The sequence below is a fragment of the Furipterus horrens genome, unplaced genomic scaffold (assembly GCF_987537825.1).
Source record: "Furipterus horrens unplaced genomic scaffold, mFurHor1.1.pri manual_scaffold_6, whole genome shotgun sequence".
Taxonomy (NCBI): Eukaryota; Metazoa; Chordata; class Mammalia; order Chiroptera; family Furipteridae; genus Furipterus; species Furipterus horrens.
Genome location: NW_028327176.1, coordinates 10332579 through 10359799, shown reverse-complemented (window position 1 = coordinate 10359799; position 27221 = coordinate 10332579). Strand labels below are relative to the sequence as shown.

At 46.4% G+C, this 27221-nt stretch overlaps 1 pseudogene; it reads left to right on the top strand.

The window, feature by feature from the left end:
- Window positions 1–19715: 19715 nt before the first annotated feature.
- LOC150005659 (sperm-associated antigen 7 pseudogene) lies at window positions 19716–20659 on the top strand (annotated as a pseudogene).
- Window positions 20660–27221: the final 6562 nt, after the last annotated feature.

Here is a 27221-nt window from a genome sequence, read left to right as displayed (position 1 = left end):
CCCCTTAAGTGGTCCCAGCTCTGAAGCTGGCCTATTGTACGTATGAATGGGGCGGGGGGTGGGGGCGGGGGTTTCAGCTGGGTCCTAACTCCAGGCAAGCACACTGGTCCCCAACCTGCTGTTGTTGGGGTTTAAACCCAGCACACACCCTCGCCAACCAAGTTATTTCCTATTTGAGATCTCACTCGGTAGAACTTGGTCTTTCTCGGCCTGGCCATGGCTTCAGGATGCAGGCCCAGGCCCCTGCTCAGATGGAGCTCCTCTGACTTGTGGTCGGTCACAAGGAGGCCTTTCAGGAATCCCTAAGGACTCACACACCCAGGCAGCCCGGCCTAGGTGGGGCTTCCAGGTGAGGTGGAATGGAACAGCCCTGGGACCAGCACTGGGCCTTTGACTCTCTGGACGATGCTAAAACCTGTTATTTCCAAAAACAATCCTTTCAAGGACACCCTGGGACACAAATGGCAGGAACAAGATCCAGTCCCATGAGCAAGCAGGGAAAAGGGGTTGTCCATTCAGAGATCTACAGTAGGTCCTGGCCCTTCTCTGAGCCTCAGTGTCCCCACCTGTTCAAGTCAGGGGCAGCTGGCCATTGTATCTCCATGCTTCAGCAAAGCAGGGCAAAGAAGAAGCAATCCCTGCGCCCTCTTCTGAACATGGCATTTCCCACCAGACAAGAGGCCTGACTCTTGGGTGAGGAGCCCCAAGAACCTGAGACAATCTTGGTGCTTGCCCCCCAACCCCGCCACTAGAGGGCAGAGCACAGGCAAAGGCTAAGAGTGGACGCTGGGGCCTGGACTGTAAGCTGCTGCCCTCTAGTGGGCTCAGAGGGAGGGAAGGAAAGGGAACTGGACAGGGGAGAGAGAGAGGGAGAGAAAGGGGGAGAGAGACCTCAAAGTAAAGGACTGGCAGAGGGAGATGGCGGAGGGAGGATGTGGGAGCTGCAGGGAGCTGAAGGGAGAGGCCTCCGCGTGAGCATCCCCATGCCCTGGGCGGTGCTGTTTCTCATCATGCGGTCAGTATTCCCACTTGATGGGCAGGTCAGCCGCCAAGAGCTCTAACAGGCTGTGTGTGACCCGGGCTCCCACTCAGCTCCAGAGCTCCAGCCGGGCTGGGAATTCCTGAACCCACTGGTTTCCGCTGGTCTTATTCAGGTGCCTCCTCTTTCGAGGACCCTCTGAGGACCAGCTGCCAAATGAATGAGCTCACTGCCCCGTCAATTCCTCTGACTTCCACTCCATTTTTACGTTTTCACTAAATCTGTATTTCTGTCCTTGACCTTGTCCCAGAGCCTCAGGCCTATACACTCACAGTCCACTGGATGCCCCACCTGCCCATCCCTTAGACACCTCTAACTCAGCATGTCCGAAACATATCACCTTCCCCAAGCCCACTGCTATGAGCCCTACCATGTCCCCTTACTGTGGCAGACACTGTGACAGGCCACCACGGTCCCTCAGGAATGATGGGTTTAACGCTCCAACTGCTGACAGTGCTGCTGGCGGGGAGCCCCAGCTGTCAGCACCCCTCTGGGCATCCTCAGGTGCAGGAGCCCCCTCAGGTGAGACCACTCCTTCCCCAGGGAGGCCCCCATCACTGTGGGACGTGAAAGCCAGTCCCATTACAGACACTGGCACAGCTCTGCAAGGCCATCCCAGCAGGGTCGGCTGAGCCTTCCAACGAGGCTCCGGTGTGCCGCAACATCTCCGTATTCCCAGTGCTGCTTCCTTCCCTTCCGTCCCAGAGGGAGCCCAAGAGAACTGTCCAACCAATCTTTGGAATGTGAGCCTCTGTCTCAGAGACCCTTTTCCAGGGAATGCCACCTGCAATCCCTGGTCACCAGGATTCAAACCCTGAGAGCCAGGGCTGGCATCGCCCCTCGCCTGCAGCCAGGAAGACCAGGCCCCGCCTCCCTTGCTGTGAGCCTCAGATCCATCCGCGCCCCCCAGGCCTGCTGCTCACACCCCAGGTCCCCTGGGTAGCTGCTCTGGTCCTCGGTCCTTGACCACAAGGCGCCAGAGCCATGCTCCAGAGCGCCACTGTCCTCTCCTCTCCTCTCCTCTCCAGAGCTGCAGCTGAACTCAAGCCTCAAGTCCTCCCTTGGGGGGCCCCCCATTATCTGAGCCCAGTGGCCCTCACTTGATGCCCCCCATCCTCCCTGGCCCACCCAGTCAGGCCCCACCACACTCCCAGAACAGCTGGCAAGGGGGCCGTCCCCAGTGTGGGAGCGTGAGGCTGGGTGACCTGACTTTAGAGCGGACTGGTTGCCCATAGAGACGGGGTGGAATCTCTCCCTGTGTGAGGCTCACACTCAGAGGCCACTCCTGGGCCTCTGATGATTAACAGTCGTGAGTGGCGCCAGGATCGATGAATCTTAGACAGAGACGGGGCTCCCGCAGCAGGTCACCACACAAAGGCAGTAACCCAGGACTGCCCAGTGTCCCCTGCCCCTCGCGCCCCGCCCCTCAGGGCCAGTGGGACCCGCCTGTGCCCAGCGAGAAGTGAGACTGAGGCCAGTGCTCTTCTCTGCCAAGTGACTTCCTTGCTCTTTTCCCTCATTTAGACTTTTCTTTGTCTTACGTCACTGAACTCCATAGAGTCTGATTTAGTGGCATTGACTAGGTGATATATTTATCTGATGATCTCTTATGTGAAATCAAGCCCATAAATGCTATTTACTCTTAGGTTCAGAATTTTTTCTTCCTTTTTTAATACATTTTTAGTTTTTTTGTTTGTTTGATTGTTTTAGTTTCTAGCATTTGGAGGATTATTTTAAATTGTTTTTATTTTGCCCTTTCTGCTGTGTTGTTAAAAGAACAATGTACTTGCTCTTTGCTCTATAAATTTTGAGATAGAATTTAGATAGAACTATAAAATTCTGTTTTTTTAAAGTTAATGAATATACACTTTCATCTTTATAAATTATAAGGACTTTTGCTTTTAAATGAAAAAGATGTGTGTATACAAATCCAAACTTTCCTTTCAAGAAGACACTTCATTTTAAAGTGATTTTCAAGTTATGTGCCTCTTCCTTTATTTAATTCTTAATGTTGTTCCTAAATATTTTAAATTTATTCCTAAGAACTCTGATTCCATGTTAAAATTAGGGATCAGAGTGATCTGTTTAAGAAACCCAGTCATGAAAAAAGAAACCAAGTCCTATTCTTTTGTTCCTACTTAGAAAAGGCATCAAGAAAGAAAGAAAGAAAGAGAAGGTATCCAAATAGAGGTCCTTTAAATTAATCAGCATTCAGACCAATATTTAGTGTCATCCCATTTGTTTTATACATGTATGTATGCATACACACACAAGCATGTATGTTCGTGTATGCTTGGAAATCTTCTGGAAGGATACAGAAGAAAATGTTGTTGCCTCTCAGGAGTGAGACCAGGGGGCGGGTAGTGCTGCTGCCCCATGGCTGCAGGCGTCTCTGCCAGCAAGCACAGTCAAGGGGGTATTTGTTTTTTCTGTGGTTGCAGAAACAGGAATCTCAGTGGTGGGTGCTAGCTTTGTGGTTGCAGAGAGACAGCACACAGCTTTCCTTTTTTTTTATGTGAATTGCCATTGACAAGGTGGTAGATCCCGAAGCAAGGCGCTGGGATCATGATTTCCTGGGCAGGGGAACCGTTCCTGGAAGCTCAGCCTCCTGCCCTTCCGACAACTCTGTAATCACCTAATTCCCCATAGTACGCGTCGCTCTGCTTCAATTGTCCGGAGTCATTTCCATTATCTTCAACCACACCTTGAACTGACACAGGGGGCGGGGGAGAGAGGGAATTACAAATCTCAGAGGAGCCCTTCGTGCGATATTAGCAATGCCCTCCTTTGTTTGACTTAACCCCCCAGGGATGCGCTCCGTGCCCTGACCCAGATCCTGTCTTTGCGCAGCAATGTTATCCCTCCCGTGCCCTAGTTTCTCCACCTCTGCAACAAGATACGCGGGTTTGTGCATTCATCAGGACTGTTTGGGTGTAAGTGACAGAATGCTGAATCTACTTTAGACAATATACGCATTGTATTAGACGTAACCAACTTTCTCTCTCTCGGTCTCCTTCTCTCTGTGCCTGCCTCTCTTTCAGGCAAATCTCTGTACATTAGCTGTTCTCTCTTACTTAGGCTGACTGCCCCCCACAGCAGTGTAATTATGACTGCTGGCAGCCCTTGGCTCACATCAACACAATTTCTAAGAGGGACTTTCCTGTCCCAAGTTCAGTGTGGAAAAATACCCTGGGGAATTATTCTGACTGAATTCGCTTGGTTTATGGGTTTGTCCCTGGGATAAATCACTGTGTCACCAAGAGTGGCTTAGCTTGGTTCAGGCAGGTCTCATACTGGAAAACGCTAAAGGATGCTTTTAAAAAACATAAATGACCACCACCATGTGAACCTCTGACAGAGCAACACATACACAACCCATCTTTGTATACACACCATTCCAGTAACGGTTGTGCTTGAGAACTGTGAGTCTCAACTATAAAGAAAGACCACATTCACTATGACAGTTTCAAAAACAGCTGCAGTAATTCCTTTCTGGGTATCCATGTCCTCAGACAGTCCTAGTGACATAGTGGTAAACTGGTTCTCCGAAGAAAAAAAAAAAGAGAGAGAGAGAGAGAGATAAGCCCTGGATTATAGCACTTACCAATTTCTGTGGGTAAACATCCCATGTTGGCCAATTTCAAGCTATGAGCAGTTTAACAACTGGCTTGTGAAGTTCCTGGAAATTTAACAATCGGCTCTCAAGCTCTCATGCCATTGTCCCCTTTCGTACTAACTCAGGGTTTGGCGTCATGTCCCTTCATGTGGCAACAACAAACTTGAAGCAAGCAGACACTTAAAAGGGCTTGCACATTGAAGCTTGCGCTCACTTGTTCTACTGGGAACCCTGCCTTCAGCCATGTGGATGAGCTAGGTGAATGAGCCAGATGGTGAGAGACACATGACCAATTGCTGTGTTCACCCCTGCCAACAGTCAGAAATGAGGGGCGGGGGGCAGAGCCATTGACTGAAAGCCGCCAAAACTGGAGAAGGCCTCAGAAGCTTGAGTGAGCCTGGCCAAGACCAGCGGAACTGAGCCAGCCCAAATTGTTGACCCACAGAATCATTAAATAATATATTATCACCATGTTAAGGTAACTTATTATACAGCAAACACTACCTGATACACTTAACATACTCCTCAAAGGGAAACAACCAAGAATTACATTCAGTCACTACATTCTGCTGAGTCTAGATTTCTTAGTGATCTTCATTCCTCTCTGAAAGTTTCAGATATGGTTCATCAACCTACCATGAGAAATCATCATTATATTAAGTGAGAAATTTAATCACCTCCCCAACACCTGGTAAATAATACTGGAGAATACAATAGGATAACACAAAGTCCCTTTCCATAAAAAGAAAAACACAAGCAAAATATCTAGTATACTGGCACTTGTCATTATTTCTAGCTGCCCAGCATTTGAACATCTTTGTATATACTAGATCCTCACGTTATGAAGCAGAATCTGTATCTCACTAAAGAAACTAAGTTATTCCTCAGACTCCCTTTCAGCTTAGGTATGGGGGCACATGGCCTCGGTTCCGCCAATCAGATGCATTTAAACCTTGAATCAGAAAGTGGCGATGTGAAGAAGCAGAAACCCCGCGCGGTCGGTGAGTGTCGGCAGCGGTGGAAGTTCCCGGGGTACTGACGGGTACTTGCCTCAGTGGGGTGAGCGATGCAGCCAAGCCTCAGGGTTTCTCCCGCTGCCTTCACCACATCAGGTGTATGTTATGATCTGGAATGCGGTTTCTGCCTCTGTAGTCCTCAAACCTAGTTTTTCAGTCCTTCCTCCTCCCAACACACACAACACCACAAGCACCAGCTCTGCAGAGTGTAGGGGGCAACAGAAAAGCCCTGGAGTCCAACTGCCTGAGTTTAAACCCTGACTTATTAGCTGTGTGATCTTGGGCAAGTTCTTTAACTTCTCTGTGCCATTTCCCCTACCAACATGTGGGTCATGGCCAGAGGGAAAGCGGGGTGGGGATAGGTGGGGGGGCAAAGGGGGGGAAATGGGAACAGAAAGAGTCTTTGCTTGGGTCAGTGGGAGCACAATGCAGTGTGCAGATGTTTTATTGAGTTGAACACTTGAAACCTATATGGTTTTGCAAATTAATGTGACCTAATAAATTCCATTTAAAAAAATTAGAAAGTGTCATTTTATAAAACACATGAATTGTATCAGTAACGTATCACCACAGTAACACTGTGCGACATCTTAAACTCGGTGGCTTGAAACAGCAATCGCTTGTTTCGCCCGCACACCGAAAGCAGTTGGAGTTCAGCAGACCTGCCCTTGGCCTGGCTGGACTTCAGACTACAGGCCTGAGGCCTGGCTGGGCAGCTCTGATCTGTGTCTCTTATTCTCCTGAGACCAATGGGGTATGCTGTTCACAAGGCAAAAGCACAAGAAGGCAAACAGAAACTCACAGTTCATCCTTAAGACCTGGTATCTTTGTTAACTGTGTTTTTTATATTCCTGATGCTCTGGCACTTGGGAGCTTTACACATTCGGGGAGAGACTGCCTCTCTCAGGACCAGCTAATTCCTAAAGCTAGGAAACAACTTACCTACCTACCTGGGAGCATGCTTCTCATAGGCAAGCCAACCACCCCCTTTATCCAGCTCCCATATACCAAGCCCACATGTCCCCAGCCCTAGATCATCCAGGCCCAGGGCCAGGCACCTTGAGACCACCCCGATAGCCCACAGCCTGCCAGAGTTACCCCACGCAGCCAGTCCTTCACTATTAACCCTGCCCAGAAAGCACTAACCATAAACAAAACAACTGGTAAATATTATTATATATTAAAGTTAAACTTTTAAAAATCAAGTGGTATCAATGGAGAGCAAATAATAGACTGGGGGAAGATATTTCCAATTATTATAACTGACAAAAAATTAGTATCCAGATTATGTAAGATATATAAGTCAACATTTATAAATGAATAAGAAAAGAAATAGCCCAAGTAAAACTTCGGCAGTAAGTTATAAATAGGCTACTCACAAAATAAGAGGGCGGGGGATGAATGGCCAATTAAAAGATAGAGATGCTCTACCTTAATAACAAGTATAGGAATGCAAATTAAACTTTAATGAACAAGATTCATTTAAAATGTTTTTAAACTTTCTTGATGAAAACTGAAAAAAACGGAACAAATGAAAATTCAAACCATGATCAAGGTTAAGAGATTAATTAATAATTAATTAATTTTTAATTAATTAGTTAGACATGCTGATTCTAAAGTTCCTATGGAAAATAATCAAATAAATAAGCATGGCCAGGGAAATTCTAAAAATAAAAGAATATGAGGCAAGATTAGCGTTGTGGGATATGAAAATATATTACAAAGCTTAACTAATTAAAAGTATAATATTGACACATGAATAAACAATGGAACAAAATTAAAAACCCAGAAATAGATGCACATGTCAATGGAAATGTAGTTAATGATAAGGTGACATTTCAAATCAATGAAGGAAAGACAGATTCTTCAATAAATTGTGTGGACACATCTAGGTAGCCATCTGCAAAAACATATTAGGATAGGTCCATACCATGCTTTTTACCAAGATTATTAACAAGTGAATCAAGGATTTAAATGTAATAATAAAAATCCTAAAAGGACTACAAGAAAGTATGGAAAGTTTTGTCTTTTATCACAAAACCCAGAAGCTATACGATAATGTATCTATCAGAGCCCAACCAAGTGAGAGAAACCACACAGTGGTTTCATTAATAGGAAAAAGTTAACGTAAAGAATTGTCAACAACATAAAACTACTGAAAAGGCAAAAGAAGAACGATATATGTGAAATAATAAGAAATACGTATATTGGTCTCTGTCCCCAGTCTCTGCTGATATTTGATCTTTGACCCCGGTTCCTGACACAGAGTTTCCAAAACCCTCACAATCCTCAGGGTGATAGAGGTGCTAGGAGCACCTTTTGTTCTAATATTTGGTCTTTGACCCATTCCTGACATAGAGCTCCTAAAATTCTTGGAATTTCCTGAGTGATTTAATGATGAGAGCCTCTGATACAGAACTAAATCCCCCAGGACTTTCCTGGATGATAAGAGTATCATTTGTTTTTTGTTTTTTTCTTTCTTTATTATTCTTTTATTTATTTACTTTATTGTTGTCCCAATTTTTTCCTGTTGCTCTCCCCTGCCCTGCATACACACACCCCACACCCCATGCCCACAGTCAATCCCCACCCTGTTGTCCAAGTCCACGGCTCATTTATACTAGTTCCTTGACTAAACCCTTTCCTGTCTTTCCCCATTTTCCCTCCACCCCCTCCCCTCTGGTCATTGTCAGTGTGTTCCTTGTTTCCATGCCTCCGGTTCTATTTTGCTTGTTTGTTTGTTCTGTTCATTAGGTTCCTCTTATGGGTGACATCATAGGGTATTTGTCTTTCACTGCCTGGCTTATTTCACAAAGCATAATACTCTCCAGTTCCATCCATGCTGTTGAGAAGGGTAGGGATTCATTCCTTCTTTCTCTCTGCTACATAGTACTCCATTGTGTAAATGCACCACAGTTTTTGATCCACTCATCTACAGATGGGCACTTAGGCTGTTTCCAGCACTTGGCTATTGTAAGTAATGCTGCTATGAACATAGGGGTGCATAGGTTCTTTTGAATTGGTGTTTCAGGATTCTTTGGGTATAATCCCAGCAGTGTGATCACTGGATCAAGAGGCAGTTCCATTTTTAGTTTTTTGAGGGAATTCCATACTGTTTTCCACAGTGACTGCATTCCCACCATCATTAATAGTTAACAAACCACAAGTGCTGGCGAGGATGTGATGAAGCCTCCACAAAACTTCCCAAAGTGTGGGTTTCAGGGAGTGCATGAGTTGGTGCAGGTGGCACATCCCAACTCCACGGGGACAGGAACTCCTGCACTGGGGACCCTTCCAGATCTTGCACTCATATTTTCTTCCATCTTCAATATGAAAATGGCTACACAAAAATTCACCATTTTTGGTAAGTTATTTTTAAAGATTTTATTTATTTTATTTTTAGAGAGAAGGGGAGGGAGGGAAAAAGAGAGGGAGAGAAACATCAATGTGTGGTTGCCCAGGTATGTGCCCTGACTGGGAATCTAACCAGCGACCCTTTGGTTCACAGATTGGCACTCAATCCACTGAGCCACACCAGCCAGGGCAATAAATTGTTTGTTTGTTTTTTTAATGCATGCTGACATGACAGCTATCACCCTATAATCTAACAGCATTATTTTGGATGAAGTTAAAGACAACTAAGCTCTACTAGAGCCATCTCACGGAAAAAAACCAAACAAATTTTTTGGCCAGTCCAATATAGCTTTATCTGACTGTTCCTCTGTATCCTTTCCTCTAGCCTTTTTTACAAACCAGTAAACATAAGTGTTTCCCTGCATATTGTGAGCTATTCTAGCAAATTATCAAACACGAGGGGGGAGCATGGGAACCCCCAATTGATAGCCAACAGGTCAGAAGTACAAGTGATAAGCTGGGACCTGCAGTTAGCATCTGCAGTGGGGGTAGTCTCATGAGAGTGAGTTCTTAAACTGTGGGGTTTTCCCTAACTCCAGGCAGCTAGTGTCAGAATTGAGTTAAATTGCAGGACACCCCGTTGGTGCCCACTGACAACTGAAGAATTGCTTGGTGTGGAAAACCTTCCCATTTACTGTGAGTAGTAGTAGAATGAGCAGGAGTTACCAAGAGCGTGCGCCCGGGCCAGGTAGCTTGGTTGATTAGAATGTCACCCTGATATGCCAAGGTTGCGGGTTTGATCCCCAGTTAGGGCACATATAAGAACCAACCAATGAATGCAAAAATAAATGGAACAAATCAATGTGTCTTTCTCTTTCTCAAATCAATTTTAAAAATGTATTTTAAGAATACAACTTAAAAGAGAGCTGGAGAGCAGAAATGAAACAAATGTAGAAAATGAAACAGACTACAGCTTTTAACTATCTCATTAAAACATTGATACATGGAGAAGACAGTGCAGGTGCAACAAGAAGATACGTGGAATCTCCAAAGAAGAAAGACAAGACAAGGGAGCTGAACAGATAGTGCCAGACAATGTTCCTGAATAAAAGGCAAGTCGAAAAACTCGCCCAAGGAGAAATCGACACAAAATGATCACTGCAAGGTCTTAGTAGATGTTAAAAATAAACAATGTTTCTTCCTCTTTCTGTTCCTCTTCCCTCCGCCCCTTTCCTTTCTAATCAATTCAGCCCAACAGTCACTTGGGGGCGCCAAGCAAAATAGGCACTCATGTAGGGAGCGAGGGACAGGGGCTGCCACAGTCCCCAAAAGAGGAGTGTCAGAGCCTTGGCCGAGGAAGGATGTCTGGGTAGAAGAGTGTAAGTTCTTATTTTGAAGTCTTCACTCCCAGAGTGACGGGTATAGCATATGGGGCTTTGGGGAGGTGACTAGGCTACGAAAGTGAAGGCTTCGTGAATGAGATTAGTGTCCTTATTAAAGGGACCTCAGAGAGCTCCCTGGTGCTCTTCCCACCACGTGAGGGCCCAGTGAGAAGTTGGCCGTGTGCAGCCTGGAAGAGAATTCTCACCAGAACCCAACCACCTGGCACCCTGATCTCGAACTTCCAGGCTCCAGGGCAGTGAGAAATGCATGTCTGCTGTGTATCAGTCACCCGATCTATGCTACTTTGTTATAGCAGCCAGAACTGACTAAGAGAAAGAGTGAGCTGTTCTGGGACGTGGGAGCCTACGTGGGTAAGGAGAGGGCCACATGGGAAACAGCTGGCTGATGCAGGGTGTCGCAGCCCAAGTGGGGTGAGGAAAGTGTCTGGCATGGCGTGTTAAAGCCTACGGGTGAGGAGGGCTTCTGCGTTGCTGTGGGGCAGCTCAGCCCAGGGTGTTGGGGTCCCAGACCACGTGAAAATGGCCTGCCTCAGGGCAGGATGGGACGTGTCCGGCCCGGATTGTTGCAGCCTGACCGTGACGTGGGGCTCTGAGGAGCAGCCAGGGTAAAGGGGCTGCACACACTTAGCGAAGCTCAAAAACAGCAGGTGTTCAGGGCCATGTGTGGGTGACAAGGAAGGCAGACAAGGAACCGTGGGGAGGTAAGCTGCAGATTAACAACACCTCCCATTCCCGCACTTGGGAACCAGTGTGCCCACCTCAGAAGAGCCCACGTTGCTCGGTAAGACCAGGAGGCCGCAGCTGCCCAGACCGTGAGGCTGGCCCCAGAGCTGTCCACAGGGACCACCACCACTGCAGAGGCAGGATCAGGGACACGGGGCATTGCTGGTCCATTTCCCCCCCTCCCCTGTGTCCTGTCGCTGGGCTCTCGCCACCACCCTCTCACTTTCTTTTTTTCCTTTACTTCTCTGCATCTCAGAACTTCAGTAGAAACTACCTTTAGTTTATCAGAGGTGAGGGATCTGAGCCTTCTGCGAAAGTTAATCATTACGGCAGCCCAGGGACATTTGAACCAAAGGACAAGCAGGCTGCTCTGAAGTCCCCGGTTCTGGCCCCAGCTGTGTCTGGCACCTCGTTGCCTCAGATTCATGTAAATGCAGGACACCTCAGCCCCATTCGGGAAAAGAGAGGTTTTCAGGCCAACTCCTGGTACTTTCCCTCTAAGGCAGTTGGTATGAACTAGCTGAGAAGGATTCTGCAGTTAAAATGTAAACTCTAAGCAATTATAGATGGAAAGACAGCGATGGGATGTCAGGAGCACATCAACAAAGTTATCCAGAGACACTCCTCCCAGGTCAGCAGCTTGGGATGGCGGACACGTAACCAAGCCTCAGAATTAAGGATGAGGAAGAGAGGAACACAAGTAAGGAAGAAACATTTTCATCAGTCATGCCTCAATAAGGGTTTCACCAATTCCATTGTGTGAAGAGAGAGAATTTAACACCCAAATGACACTCTAGAACAGAGCTGTAGTAAACTTTCTACGTTGGTGGATGTGTGCTTTATCTGTGCTGATACAGTAGCACTAGCTGTATGTGACTGCTAAGCACTTGAATTGTGGCTAGTGCAACTGAGGAGCTGCATGTCTAATTTCACTTAATTTCCATTCATTAAAATATTCAAATAGGCACACGTGGCTGGTGGCTACCGTACTGGAGAGTGAAGCTCTTTAGAATTGATGGTCATTATGTAATTGACTGACGGTATATTGTGTGAGTTATTTTGGTAGTTTTCTCAGATAATCAAAAAATTGTTTCTGTATAGATAAAATTCTTAAAGAACCCTTCCTAACGCATGGAAGTCAACTTTGCAGGGCTCTGGAGTCGTATCTAGGCAAGGTAAGAGAATTCAGCTGCTAACGATGGTCCAGGTGGTGGTGCCCGAAGTAGGCAAAGCAAATGAGAAACCACTTCCAGATAGGCAAGATTGGAGCACAGTTATGATGGGTTGCTACCTGGGTATTTGTTCTTGGTGTTATAAAGGGGCTCTGTGAATTGGTCAAGTGCCGTGCAGATGCTTCCAGTGGCGTGGAACTTCCCCGTGATCCCATCCCTAACTCAGCCTTCCCCACCAACACCGATCACACAGCCCTGAAGAAGAGGTGGCATTTTCTTTTCAGAACAACACCCATGGGGTTTCCTGTGCTCAGGGAGTAGCAGAGTGAGGGTAGCAAACTTGGGGTAAGAAAGAATAGATGGGAAATGAGGGGACAGAATGAGGTCAACAGGAAATTATCTGATATCTGAGGTAAGAAACCAGCAGTTTTTCAGGTCCCTTTAGTGAGAATTTATGAATGTGTAAGCAACACGGTCCTCTTCTGGGACCCATAAACCAGTTGGAAGGTGGGGATATGAGGTCGGTTGACCCCATAGGTAAGCGGGGTCTCTGCCCTGAAGAGACAAGTAGAAAGGAAGGTTAGAGCTTAAAATTGCCATGAAAATAATGGGGAAGGAGAGGAGCCAGGTCGGGGCTTCCTTGGTCTGAGAGGACTGGGGAGGCTGAGGCCTGCTGGCTAGGACTGACCCAAACCAGCCCTCCCAGAGCCATCTCCCACGTGTCAGGCCTAAGCGTCCTGTAGCTTCAGTGGGGGTCCCTGTGAGGCCACTGCCGTGTTGTCACGCCTGTGGCCCCACCTGCTCTCAGCAGGGGCTGCAGAGGCTGAAGAAGAGCGCCTCAGAACCAGGTTAATTTGCTTCAGACACCATGTTTTCCAATGAGCCTCGCCGGCTGCTGCCCCCTCTGTTAAACAGAAATCCTTAGTATCTCGCAGGAGTCCTGCAAATATAAACCCAGAGTCACCACATCCCATCAGCCCATGGGTGCCAACTTGTTACAATCAAATGAGTACCAGAGGGGAAACAAAGGCAGGGTCCTCACCCGTGCAGTCTAACAGAGAACTTAATACAGAGGCTCAAAGCAACAGGAGACATGTATCACCCGCTGACCCAGCAGTCCCAGGCCTTGTCTGATGATACTGCCAGGTGTTCCAACATCACAAGAAACACTGTGTTAGCACGGGAGGAGGAGGGCAGTCCTTGAAATTCTTTGTATCCTTCCCACTATCTGGGAAAGGAAGCCTTTGAAACTGTGCTTTCATCCCAAGGCCAGAAAGGCAGGAGAGGGTCCCATGGCGCCCAAAGGGAAGAGACCCATAGACCAACTTTGGTTAATTGTCTACCTCTGGTCACTATCTGTTTTATGAGGGAGTCCCTAATGCTTACAGAAAGAGCCCATAAATAACTTTGGGTAACTGCCCCAACTTGAATTTATTGCCTCCCTTCACTTACGTGTTTTACAACAAGATGAACAAATGGAGTCTGCAGCGAGATAAGGATTAGAGCTAACAGACCCCCACACGTACCTAAGTTTGGGTAGTCATGCCCCACCCCCTGGAGAAAAGCTGGCTCCACCTTTATCCATCAATCAAAACGGAACTCCCTCACCCCCATTCCCCGACTATATACATCCTCAGAACAAAGGACTCGCTGTCTTGGCTCTTGGCCCTCATGGTGCTCTTGGTGCTCTTGGCCTTCTGACCTCAGGGCCTCTGGCCACCCTAGGGCGAGCTTGCCGCCTTGGCCTTGGGCCACCCTTGCTTTTGCTCTCCCGGTCACTAATAACCTTTGCGTGCACGCTAATAGGCTCGCTGATCTGTAATTCTTTACTGTATCGAGGAAAAGAACCAGTTTCTCTGATAACAAACTCACAAGTCAGATTTCCTGCCCTGGCTCCCACTTGCCCTCTCTAGGCTCCAGGGTGCTGCAAATGTCCCTCGAGTATTTGGGGACGTTCTCAGGAAGCGCCTCACAGGTGCTCACAAACCAGCCATCTTCACCCTGTTCGTTCCCTGCTTGTGGCCTTGCAGCAAAGGCACCTCATCCCCATCTCATCACTAGTGTCCCTCGTGAAAATGCCACGTCTGTCCCAAGAACACTCTCTCTGTGTTTCCAAAGCTGCTGGTCAAGAGGCAGAAGTGCTGGCCTCCAGGCAGAAATTTCCCTCATTTTGTGAAATACTTTACCCACCGAAATTCCCAGACCTCAGCCACCTGTGGCTGCCAAGTAAGCTCTCTGTTGTTGTTGTTTTTTAATTTAACCTAATTTTTAATAACCATGAGGTCCTCCTCTACCCCCACCTTTATCTTTCTGAGGTGGACGCGCCATTGACGACACCTCCCTTCGGGTATTTTGAGGCCCCCAGAATGCTTATGCCACCTGCGATTTACTCTTCCTCGTCACTCACCAGCTTCCCCTGCCTGGAGAACTGGTGTTTAGGGCCATTCCTGGTGCCCAGACTCTACAAATGCTGACCTCTGGTCAGCTCCACAGTGGGCCTGGCTTCTCTCAGAAGTTCCATGCACGGATGCACCCTGTTGACAATGGCAAAGTGCTGCACTCCAAGCTCAGAGTGTTCTTATAAAGAAACTGAAAAGTCTACAAGCCCATAAGACACATCTCTCCTCCCTTGAGTCAGAGGACAGCAGCACTGGAAGCATCCCCAGAGATGACCCAAAATTACGCCATAGTTCTATGTGTGAGGACAGTCCCAGCCCCCCTGGGCTGGTCATTACCGGAACTCAGGATGGGTTGCACGGGCCAGGCACATCAGCCCTTGCGTGTTCTTAGCCTCACCCAGCTGTTTCAGATAGACAATCGAGTATTAACAGGGGACTTCACCCCCTCCAGCTGCCAGACAGAAGATAGTCATCACAGAAGCCCTGCTACTCCCAGAGTCTTACTGGAAGTCTGAGCTGAGCCTGTGGCCCCTGTAGCTCACGGGGAATGGGTGAGGCCAACCTGTAAGACCTCAGGGTCATCATGCCCTGCTGAAGATCCTGCGGAGCTCCTCTGCAGGCCCTGACACCCAGGGGACCTCTGCCAGTGTCAGACTGGTCTGGGCCCCAGTTTCAGGGCCTGAGCTCCATTCTAGACACAACTAACTTATCATTTGTACCCCTCATATCTCTACTGGAGATTTCCTCACCCAAATATCCTGTCCTGAAAAAACATCTTCACTTTCTGCTTCCCCGTTAGGCATAGCTATCCTCCTGGCTGCACCCCTGTCCCACCGATGCCCCCGCCCCCCACCACCAGCAAGCCACAGAGCCAGTGCCCAAGGCAGCTCCAGGGTGGCAAAGAGAGAGAGCCTGTCAGCAGGTGGAGCTCTGGGTCCAGAACAGTGGGCAGCAGGTAGTGGAGACATTTCTTCTCCCTGAGAGGGTTAGCAGCAGTCGGGGGTGCTGAGGAGGTCCTCATGAGGAGGGGTAGTGAGGAGAGCCTGCAGAGGCTGCCCAGTGCCTCCCTGAGTCCCCAGCAGCCTTGATGACACAGGCAGTGTTGATCCTTGCTGCAGCTGCCTCCCCCACAGAGAAAAAGGGAGGACGTAAACAAGAGGGGGTCTGGGCACTCTCCTGAGCCAAGCTTGGCCCCTCCCTGTGGCCGTGTGGTCCATGACCCAGGAATCCCCAGCTTCTGGAATAGTCCTCAAAGGCCTACAACCATGCTTGGCACCTGGGTAGCAAATATTCGCTAAACAAATGGATGGCTCTGAAAGGGAGGCCTGCTTACCCACAGCTGCTGCTTTTATGGCAAATCAGGGTGCAGCTTCTATATCCTTTGTGTATTGGGACCAAGCCCCATTGCCATCCCTGTCTCAGTCCCTGACCTTCAGCAAGAGCTCTATGGGATGGCCACAGTGTCCACTTTGCTGGTCTCACTGGGCATGGACAGAAGCAAGGCTTGGGAGGCCCCCGTGACTCTTGCATTTTTACTAGTTTGGGCAGAATCCAGAATCCTGCCCTCACTCTTGTCAGACTGGTTTGGATGACTCCAACTCACGGGCATGCACTTCTAAAGACATAAACATCTCTCCCACAGCTCAACCTTACTTCCCTGGGGCAGCTGGCCTCTCTGGGGAGGACAGACGCACGGCCAGGCAGCACCCTTCTTGACCATGTCCCCTCAGAGGGTCTGGAGGAAATCCCTAGCAAAGCTTTTCCCCAGAAATACTTAGACACATATGAGCAGCCACTTTCCCATGAGGAGTTTATTCACTCATTCCAAACTTATTTCTTCTGTGCTCTCCCCACGCCAGACACTGTTCTAGCAGCTGGGGTACAGCAGCGAACACAACAAAGCCCCTGAGCTCACAGAGCTTACATTCTAGTGTGGGAAGACACGGTAAACAAACAAATAATGCTCAGGGAGGTGCTGAGGGCCAAGAAGAAAAAGTCAGAGTAAGGGGATACAGAATGGCAGGGAAGAACATTGTGTGTATGTCATCCGAGGAAGGGTCTTCAGAGAAGGTCTTCCCAATAAAGTGAATTTGAGCAAAGACGTGGAGGAAGTGAGCTGTGTGTGAATCTGCAGGAAAATGGTTCAGGCCGGGGAATTAAAAACACAAAGAACCTGAAGCAAGAGTGGCTGGTGTGTCTCAGAAACAGCCAAGTGTCCAGAGTGGCTTGAGTGAGAGTGAGAGGGGTCAGTTTGATAGGCAGCAGGGATCTAGATTACAAATGTCATGGCAAAGACTCTAGATTTAATCCAAGTGACGTGAGAAGGCATTGAAAGGGTTCTGCGTGGAGGGGAGACATGATCTGACTTGAGTTATAAAAGGAGCGCACCGGCTGCTGGGTGCAGAATAGACGAGATCTGGGCGAGGGCGGGGCAGGGAGACAAGGCTTTGCAGTGATCTGGCTGAGAGGCTGTGATGGAAATAGTAGGAAATGAATGGAATCTGGATATACTGCAAAGACAGAGCCCACAAGATTTTCTGATGGATTGCCTGTGCAGCACTAGAGAAAGATAAAAATCACAGATGACCCCCTGGATGACTCCAAATGTTGATGTAAGCAGACAGAAAGAATGAAGCTACCATGAAAAACAAAAAACAAAAAACTGCTTTCAATGCTGGGATCTTATATTTCTCTGAAGAGAATGAAAATCAGGAATTAAAAAAGGGACATACCAAGAATCTGGACCCAGTGATCATAATCTGCTGAAGAGGGTGACCCTGAAATATGTGTGCTGACGTGCATGGAAGTACACAAGGGGCCCGATGAGGACGTGACACTGACAGTGGGGACGTGGGTGCAAATGCAGGTGAGCCCTTGGCTACCTACGTGCATGCAGGGTGACACTACAGTGTGCATTGGGACCGGCATGTATCAGAAGGTACAAGCTACATCCTCCGTGCACAATTACTATGCACGATCAAGGACTCATGGAGTTTGCTTGTGTCTGTATTTCAAAGGGAGATTTGTTTCTCTCTAGTATGTGCTATGAAATGCTGAACGTTGCCTCCACTTGTCAACCTGAGAAGGCTGCATAGTGGGGCAATTCTGTTTCCTGTGCTAGGTTGTGTTTTCTCTCTGAGATCATCCTCCATGGTGAGGTTTGGTGATGGGAGAGCCCTTTTGACACACACAGCACACAGGGGACCTCACGCTGAGTGTGAGAGAGTATAAAAAACTCGTCATTTCCCCTTCTATACAAACTAAAAGGGGAAAAATGCTGTTTCTCCCTCTAGTACTCTCCAATACTTCACTTCTGGTCACCAAATGTAGTTAGTGGCCACCAACATCAAGCAATTTTCCAGTTCCTTGTGAACATCAACTGGTACCCTACAATTCAGTTCAGTTCAGTCCTGACCCTGTCTCCCTGGGGTTCTTGCAGACCCCACAGGTTAAGGGCTAATCCCACAAGGCTTCTTCCCCTGCCCCACCACACACACTTCAGAGGCCAACACAGGCCTGGATTGTCACCTGGGCTTCTCACCTATTGACTGTAAATCAGGTTTGATAATTTGCTGAAGAGGCTCACAGAACTCAGGAAAACAAACTTCTGGCCAAGATGGAGAAGTAGGTAGACACCCTGTGTCTCCCTCCACAAATAGGAATACAACTACCTCAAAACTAGAGACAACCAGAAGTTCCAAAAATCAAGCCGCATGGAAGTCCAACAAACAAAGATATAAAGAAGAAATACTCATCCAGACAGGTAGGAGGGGCAGAGTCAGGGCAGAGAGGACACGGTATGGAGATAGCTGTGGCAGTGGCAGCAACAGCAGCTCTGGCCGGTCAGCAGAAAGTGCGGTCACACATAAAAGCTGGGAGGGACACCTGGGTGCACTCCCAGCCCCAGATCAGACCACAAAGCTCACAGTTCCAGTACCAGAGAAAATAAAGCCTCATTTCTTCTGACTGTGAAAACCAGTGGGATGGGGGCGGTGGAAGAAGCTGCCAGTTTCTCAGCAGAGTCTGCTTGTTTAGAGGCCTCCACAGTCCTAGAACATCCGCAGACCCACCCAACCTGGGAACAGCAGCCAGGGCAACAGCTAGAGAGGTGCCAGTCCCATACAGAAGTGGGAGAAATGCCTGGAGTGCTGAGCAAGTGGCATTGTTCCCTCTCAGACCCCTCCCCCCACACAGCGCCACGACGTGGTGAAACGGGTCACCCTGTACTGACGAATCCCTAGGGCTCCACTCTACCTGGGACGTGAAGGCAAACACACACAGGAGCCTGTTAGAATGAGGAGACAGAGAAGTATGGCCCAAACGGGGAATGGATCAAGGTTCCAGTGAGAGAACTAAGTGAGCTAACCTAACAGATGGCCAACCTAACAGATGAAGAGTTCAAAACACTGGTGATAAAGATGCTCACAGACTAAACAGATATGCTTGAGTATGGCATATGCAGAAGGGAAGAAGGGAAGGCTATGTTAAAAAAAATCCACACAAAACCAATAGTGAAGGGAAGGAAACAGGGGTTGAAATCAATGATTTGGAACATAAGGAAGAAATAAATAGTCAATCAGAACAGAATGAAGAAAAAAGAATTGAAAAAAATGAGGAGAGGCTTAGGAACCTCTGGGACAACTTTAAATGTGCCAACATCCAAACCATAGGGGTTCCAGAAGGAGAAGAGAAAGAGCAAGAAATTGAAGACTTATGTGAAAAAATAATGAAGGAAAACTTCCCTAATTTGGGGGAATGAAATAGACATACAAGTACAAGAAGGACAGAGAGTCCCAAACAAGCTTAGACCCAAGGAGGACCACACCAAGACACATAATTAAAATGCCAAAGTTTAAGATAAAGAGAGAATCTTCAAAGCAGCAAGAGAAAAGAAGAGAGTTACCTACAAAGGGGTTGCTATAAGACTATCAGCTGATTTCTCAAAAGAAACTTTGCAGGCAAAAATTATTCAAAGTGATGAAAAGCGCCCTTCTCTGTCACTCCCAAGATGGCGGACCTACTGGGCTCCATCCTGAGCTCCATGGAAAAGCCACCCAGCCTCGGTGACCAGGAGACTCGGCGCAAGGCCCGAGAGCAGGCTGCCCGCCTGAAGAAGCTACAGGAGCAAGACAAACAACAGAAAGTGGAGTTTCGTAAAAGGATGGAGAAAGAGGTGTCAGATTTCATCCAAGACAGTGGGCAGATCAAGAAAAAGTTTCAGCCAATGAACAAGATAGAGAGGAGCATATTACACGAAGTGGCTGGCCTGACATCCTTCTCCTTCGGGGAAGATGACGAATGTCGCTATGTCATGATCTTCAAAAAGGAGTTTGCACCCTCAGATGAAGAGCTGGACTCCTATCGTCATGGAGAGGAGTGGGACCCTCAGAAAGCTGAAGAGAAACGGAAGCTGAAGGAGCTGGCTCAGCAGCAGGAGGAGGAAGAAGCTCGGCAGGGGCCTGTGGTGGTGAGCCCCCCCAGCAACTACAAGGACAAGTATAGCCACCTCATCGGCAAGGGGGCAGCCAAGGAGGCGGCTCATGTGCTACAGGCCAACAAGACCTATGGCTGTGTGCCTGTGGCCAACAAGAGGGACACACGCTCCATTGAAGAGGCCATGAATGAGATCCGAGCCAAGAAGCGTCTGCGGCAGAGTGGGGAAGAGTTGCCACCTACCTCCTAGGCGCCCCAGCTCCCTGGGGCAGGACGGGGGCAGAGAGGGACAAGGCTGCTGCTATTAGAACCCATTCTGGAGCCCCACCTCTGAACCACCTCCTAACAGCCATCACTTACTTAGGCTGGAGGAAGCAGGTGTTTGATTTGTCACTGTTAGAGCTTGGATATGTATGTGGTGTGTGTATGTGTGTATGCAAGACAGTGTGAATGCCCAGGTGGGTATTTAATCTGTATTATTCTCTGTTCTCTTTTGAACTTTCTTCCCCATGGGGATAGGGTTACTTTACATTCAATAAACACTGTTTGACCCCCCCCCCCCCCCAAAAAAAAAAAAAAACAAAGTGATGAAAAGCAAGGACCTAAAACCAAGATTGCTCTATCCGGCAAAGCTATCATTTAGAATGGAAGGGCAGATAAAATGCTTCTGAGACAAGGTAAAGCTAAAGGAGTCCATCACCACCAAGTCATTATTATATGAAATGTTAAAGAGACTTATTTAAGAAAAAGAAGATCAAAACTATGAACATTAAAATGACAACAAATTCACAACTATCAACAACAGAATCTGAAAAGTAAAAACAAAAAGAAACTGAGCCAACAGCCAAAAGAGAAACAGAAACATAGGTATGAGGATCATTTAGAGGGGTATCAGGTGGGAGGGGGGCTGTGGGGGGGAAGGGGGAAGTGGTGAAGAGATTAAGAAGCATAATTGGTAGGCCCAAAACAGGCAGGGCGATGTTAAGAATAGGACAAGGAGTGAAGCCAAAGAACTTATATGCATGACACATGGACATAAACTAAGGGGGCTGGGATTGCTGGAGGATAGGGGGGTAATTCGGTGTAGGGGCGCAAAGGGAAAAGAAATTGGGACAACTGTAACAGCATAATCAATAAAACATACTAAAAAAAATAATAAAAGACAACAAACACAACTATCAACAACAGAACCTAAAATCAAACTAACTAACTAACTAAGCAAATAACCAGAATAGGAACAGAATCATAGGTATGGGGATCATTTGGAGGGTTGTCAGCTGGGAGGGGGGAGGGTGAGAAATGGGGAAATGGTGCAGGGATTAAGAAGCATAATCGGTGGTATAAAATAGACAGGGGAAGTTAAGAATAATACAGGAAAGGATGAAGCCAAAGAACTTATATGCACAACCCATGGACATGAACTAAGGGGGGTGGGGTTGCTGGAGGGAAGTGGGTTACTGAGTGGAAGGGAGCAAAGAAAAAAGAAATTGGGACAACTGTAACAGCATAATCAATAAAATATACTTAAAGAAAGAATTCAGGCCCTGGCTAGTGTGGCTCAGTGAATTGAGCACCGGCCTGTGAACCAAAGTGTTGCTGGTTCGATTCCCAGTCAGGGCACAGGCCTGGGTTATGAGCCAGGTCCCCAGTTGGGGGCATGTGAGAGGCAACCACACATTGATGTTTCTCTTCCTCTTTCTCCCTCTCTTCCCCTCTCTCGAAAAATAAATAAATAAAATCCATAAAAAATAAAATTAAAAAATAAAAATAAATAAAATCTTAAAAAAAAAAAAGAATTCAGGAAAACATTTACTTCCTTAGATTATGGGTTTATTATAAAAGGATACAACGCAGGTACATTCTCCCTCGCTGAAGCACGCTGTCTCCCCTTCTTCCCCCTCTTCTTCCGCCAGGCATTCTTTTTGCCTTTCTTTTTCCTAAACTCCAAGGGCCCTTTTTTTGCCTCTGTAATTTGTTTCCTCAGCCATGCAGCCCCGCGGGATCACTTTTACTACCCCTGTAACTTTCCAAATAAACCTCCACTTATAATTTGAAAAAAGTAAAATAAAATGACACAAGTCAAAATAGCCAGATGGAAGAGATGCGTAGGGCAAGGTGTAGAGGAAGGGGTGTGGAGGAGCAGGTTGACCAATCCGGAAGCTCTCAGAGCTCTATTATTTAGAGTTTTTATAGAGGCTCCATTATGTAGGCCTGGCTGATTGAATCATTGGCAATTAGTGATTAATTCAACCTCCAACCCCTCTCCGGAGGTGGGGGATGGGGCTGAAAGTTCCAAGTCTCTCATTTACCTGGTTGGTTCCTCAGGCAAGCACCTCTATTCTTAGCAGCTTTTCAAAGTCACCGTGTTAACGTAAGCTCAAGTGTAGTTTCAAAAAGATTTGTTATGAACAAAAGAAACCTTTATCTCTCTTACATTAAGGAAATTCCAAGGGTGTTGGGAGCTCTCTGCCAGGAATGGCAATGAAGACCGAATATATATTTCGTATTATTGTTGGCATTAAGAAACATCCAAACCTGTAAAGAACTTTTATAGGACTTTATCTGAGCCAAATTAATGACTATCCCAGGAGGCAAGATCTTAAATGCTCTAGAGAATGACAATTTTGCAGTTTAGAATGAAGGAGGAACTCTAAGGAAGATTACATGGAGGTGGGCATTTCAAAGGTATGTTAACCTAGATGCACAAGAACAAGGAAGAGGGCTTGCTTAAAGCTTTACTAAAGAAGTTCTATGCCTGAGGCATGACTACCCACCATGACCTGCCCAGTTAGGAATTTATGACCAAATCACCCTGTGAGGTTACCTTGGGTTATTACAGCACCCCTTTTTCTTCCACATTATAAATCACAATATCACAGTGAGCCTGCTACACTACTGGGAAATTTTCTATAATATCTCGTATATATTTTTCCTGTGTGAATGCATCTCTAGTTTAATGATAAAATGAGAAACCATAATCTACTTTCAAAATCTCCATTCCTGGCAGTCTGTAAAGTACAAGATACCAGTAGATTTTTCTTGACATCATGGACGAATGGTGATTTTTGAATTTATGAGTATAATTTGACTCTGTGACTCACCTTCTCACAGTCTCAGAGTCACTCCAGTGGTATGCAAGTCATCCTCTGGGAATTATTGAAGTGTGGCATGTCTGAGATAGTGCAGTCTCCTGGTCCAGAGTTGTCCTTGTCTTAGTCAGAGACATTGGACAGTCGCAGATCACCCTATCTCTAGGATGTAAACTCTCTTATTTTCAGCCAAGAAAAGCCCTACTCTCCACCATCCCCAAATCTGAGGAAGAGCCATAATTTTCCCCCTAGGAAACCATAATAAGAAGGGAGAACCCCACCCTATCTAGGCATGTTTATATTCAAGAAAATGCCTCTGGCTTCCCCTCTAATATTCAGTTAACCCCTCCTTTAGGGGGTCAATAAAACGTTTAAGATGACTATAGCACTGGCCTCACACACAAGCATTCAGGGAATACAAGCAAACAAGCCCACATCCGCCATCGCTTATCCAAGCTAGAACAACTCTTCCCGGAACACAACCAAGACGGAAATGTTTTCATTAATCACACCTCAATAAGGGTTTCACCAATTCCATAGTGTGAAGAGAGTGACTTTATCGCCTGAATGATACTCTAGAACACAGCTATAATAAAACTTTCTGCACTGGTCTATGTGTTCTTTATCTGTGCTGATACAGTAGCACTAGCTATATGTGACTGCTAAGCACTTAAAATGTGGCTAGTGCAACTGAGGAGCTGCATGCTTAATTTTACTTAATTTCCATTAATTAAAATGTTCAAATAGGCACACGTGGCTGGTGGCTACCGTACTGGACAGTGCAGCTCTTTCCAAAACCCAAAACATACCCTAGTCCAGATCACCATTGTTTTATTGCTTGTCACAGGAGAACAATAGATGGTCAAGGTTTAATTCTCAGTAGGGTCTTTATTTTGCAAAGTTACTAGGGCAAGGGAGTAGAATTCAAGCCTGCACAAGCCATACTGCCCTTTAGAATACTGCCAGAATGACAGAAGGAGATTGTGGAAAGGGCTTTGAGATTGAAAAGAGCATCTTTGGAGAAATACTCGACTTGAGACTGGATGTTTCACTTGGAGAGCAAGGGACTACTCTGTGTTATGCAAGGTCACCAGACTAAGGACAGCTAAGAAAAATCTCTTCATAATTCTCACAATGGGAAATTGATATAAACCAAGCCTCCACAAACATGCAATTCCTTAAGAAATTGGGGTCAGTCCTGGAAGGGGAAGGGGGCTTCTGGCAGCTATGCACAAACAGGTCAGGGCTCTTGCTTGGCTTCAGCACTGAGAGGAGGTTATAAAAGACCAAGCTGCTACAACAGGATGAGCCAGGAAGCAGAGTGGATGTCACCAAAATTTGCCATCTTTCAGGACACTCTAAGCTGACAGAATAAGATAAAACCCCTGGGAAGAGTTAGCCCCTTGGCTGGATGGTTTGGGTATTAGCAAAGAATGTTTAAGAGAATGTCTAGCTGAGTGAAGAGAATCGAGGCCCTCCAGCAAGAATTAAACTTAGTGATAAGATCTTTCCCTCCCCCACCGTGGTTTGCTCAGGCTACAGAAAATTGGCTTTAAACTATAGCCAATACTAAAACTATAGCCCTGAAGGGAAGACACATTTGTCCCAGATGAGTGAGGAAGCTGTCAAAGATTTCATTCTCATTAGCTCAAAGCAGAAAGAAAGTGTGTTAGGTCTGTCTAAGGTAACCTTGAGTACCAAGAAGAAAAAATGGCCTTTCCATTAGGCAAACAGACTTAAGAGGTGGGGAGGAGCACAACATGCAAAAGACAGAATAAATACTGAAATTATGAAAAATCAGTAGCTAAGTGATGGATAAAAATAGGATGTAAATGTTATAAGCCCTGACAAAGTGAAAAGTAACATAAGCAAAAAATTAGGATGTACAGGGAAGAAGCAAAAGGAAGTAAGTGTACTTGCTAAACGCTCATACTTTTTAGACTTTTCCACAAGAAAAGAGAAACTCAATATTGATCATAGAGTTTGATCAAGGTACTCTGTCCTATTAAAGGTATCTATAATTTTGTTTAACCTTTGAGAAACCTTTAATGAATCAATCTCTTGCAATGAAGAAACATGCATCTAAGCAGTTGCTTCAGTTATTTCTTTTGTTAAATTCAAGTAAGCCCCAATTCAACACTGTATTTTAAAAATAGCATGTACAGATTGAGCCTATTTCTGTTCCCATCACTCTGTCAATGTAGCTCTCTATCCATCCTCTACCTGTATCTATGCAGGTAACAATGGTGTTCACCAAATGTGGATATTAGTATTTCAGTGATATTAAAATTGGAATGACTCGAACTTTTTTGTATTTCTTGTTTAAAAAGTTACAAAATGAATTTATAAGAAGTCTCACCCTGGCTGGTGTGGCTCAGTGGATTGAGCGCTGGCCTGCAACTGAAGGGTCACCGATTCAATTCCTAGCACATGCCTGGGTTGTTGGCCAGGTCCCTGGTTGGGGGCATGGGAGAAGCAACTGATCAATGTTTCTCTCCCCTCTGTCTCCCTCCCTTCCCTTCTCTCTAAAAATAATTAAATAACATATTTAAAAAATAAAGCCTGCTTTTAAATAAAAAAATTAAAGACAAATTCCATTTTAAAAGAAGTCGCATAAGTAGTCTCAGTGGAAAGGAGACATTTGCATAGGGAATATTAAAATGGCATTATGCTCTAAGATGCAATCTGTCTAAACCGGTGGTTCTCAATGGCTGCAGATTAGAAACTACTGAGGAGCTTTCTAAAAATATCAATATCGCTCTGGTTGGTGTGGCTCAGTGGATTGAGCATCAGCCTGTGGACAGAAAGTTTGCTGGGTTGGTTCCCAGTCAGAGCACACGCCTGGGTGTTGGCCAGGTCCCTGGTGGGGGGCCTGCAAGAGGCAACCGATCGATGTTTCTCTCTCACATTGATGTTTCTCTTCCTCTCTTTCTCCCTCGTTTCCCCTCTCTCTAAAAATAAAAAAATAAAACCTTTAAAAAATAAAAATATCGATATCTAGGCTTCAGCTTACACCCATGAAATCAAAAGCTCTGGGGTAGGGCGAGAGAGTTGATATATTTTAAATCTTCTTCAGTTGATTTTGATATGCAACTGTGGTTGAGAACCACTTGTCTCAACAGGCCATGAAGACACATTCCTTAGATGCAATTTCTGATGCCAGAAGGTCAGGACACTCATTCCATCCTATGCCTCCTCCTGCCCACAGGGCCTGTTACTAAACAAGAAGAGAATGGTGTAGGCTACTAGCAGTCTTGGCCACAGTCTGGGTTCCTTGGGGTCATAAGAGGCCTGCCAGCAGGAACTGGGGCAACGTGCTTTCTTGTTTACATCCAGAAGGAAAGAGAGTCTGGCTTTTTACCCCAGATGCTCTGAGTTGCACCCCTTTGTGTCTCCTTGGCTCAAAAATGAATGACACACCCATTACAGAGCCAGTTCCTACCAAGCCAAATGAAATTACTGTGATTGGTTTACCAATGCTTCTTAAACTTCTTCATGTAGAAGACTTGCCCAGGAATCTTGTTAAAATGCAGGTTCTGAATCAGTAGGTCTGGAGTAGGACCAAGATTTTCCATGTCAAACAAGATCCCTGGCGATTAGAATAGCTGTCAGGCTCATTCACATTGTCCACCTTAACTATCTAATACTTATGGTAGCTGAGGAGTGCTTACCTTGGAGGTAAATCTACAAGAGAAACCAATTATAATCAGAAGGTGCTTAATGAGCAAGACCAGATTGCAAAGCATATATGCAGGCTCAGAGGCAAGAAACTGCTCCCCCTGCCTAGGGAATCAGGAGCTAGAGATATATAGGAGGAGTCAGATCACTAAAGGCTTGGGCTCTTTCTTTTTATCCTCATCTGAGGACTTTTTTTTTTTTACATTGTTTTTAGAAAGAAAGGAAGCGGGGAGAGAGAGAGAAACATCGATTGGCCACCTTCTTATATGCCCTTACTGGGGATCGACCTGCAACCTGGG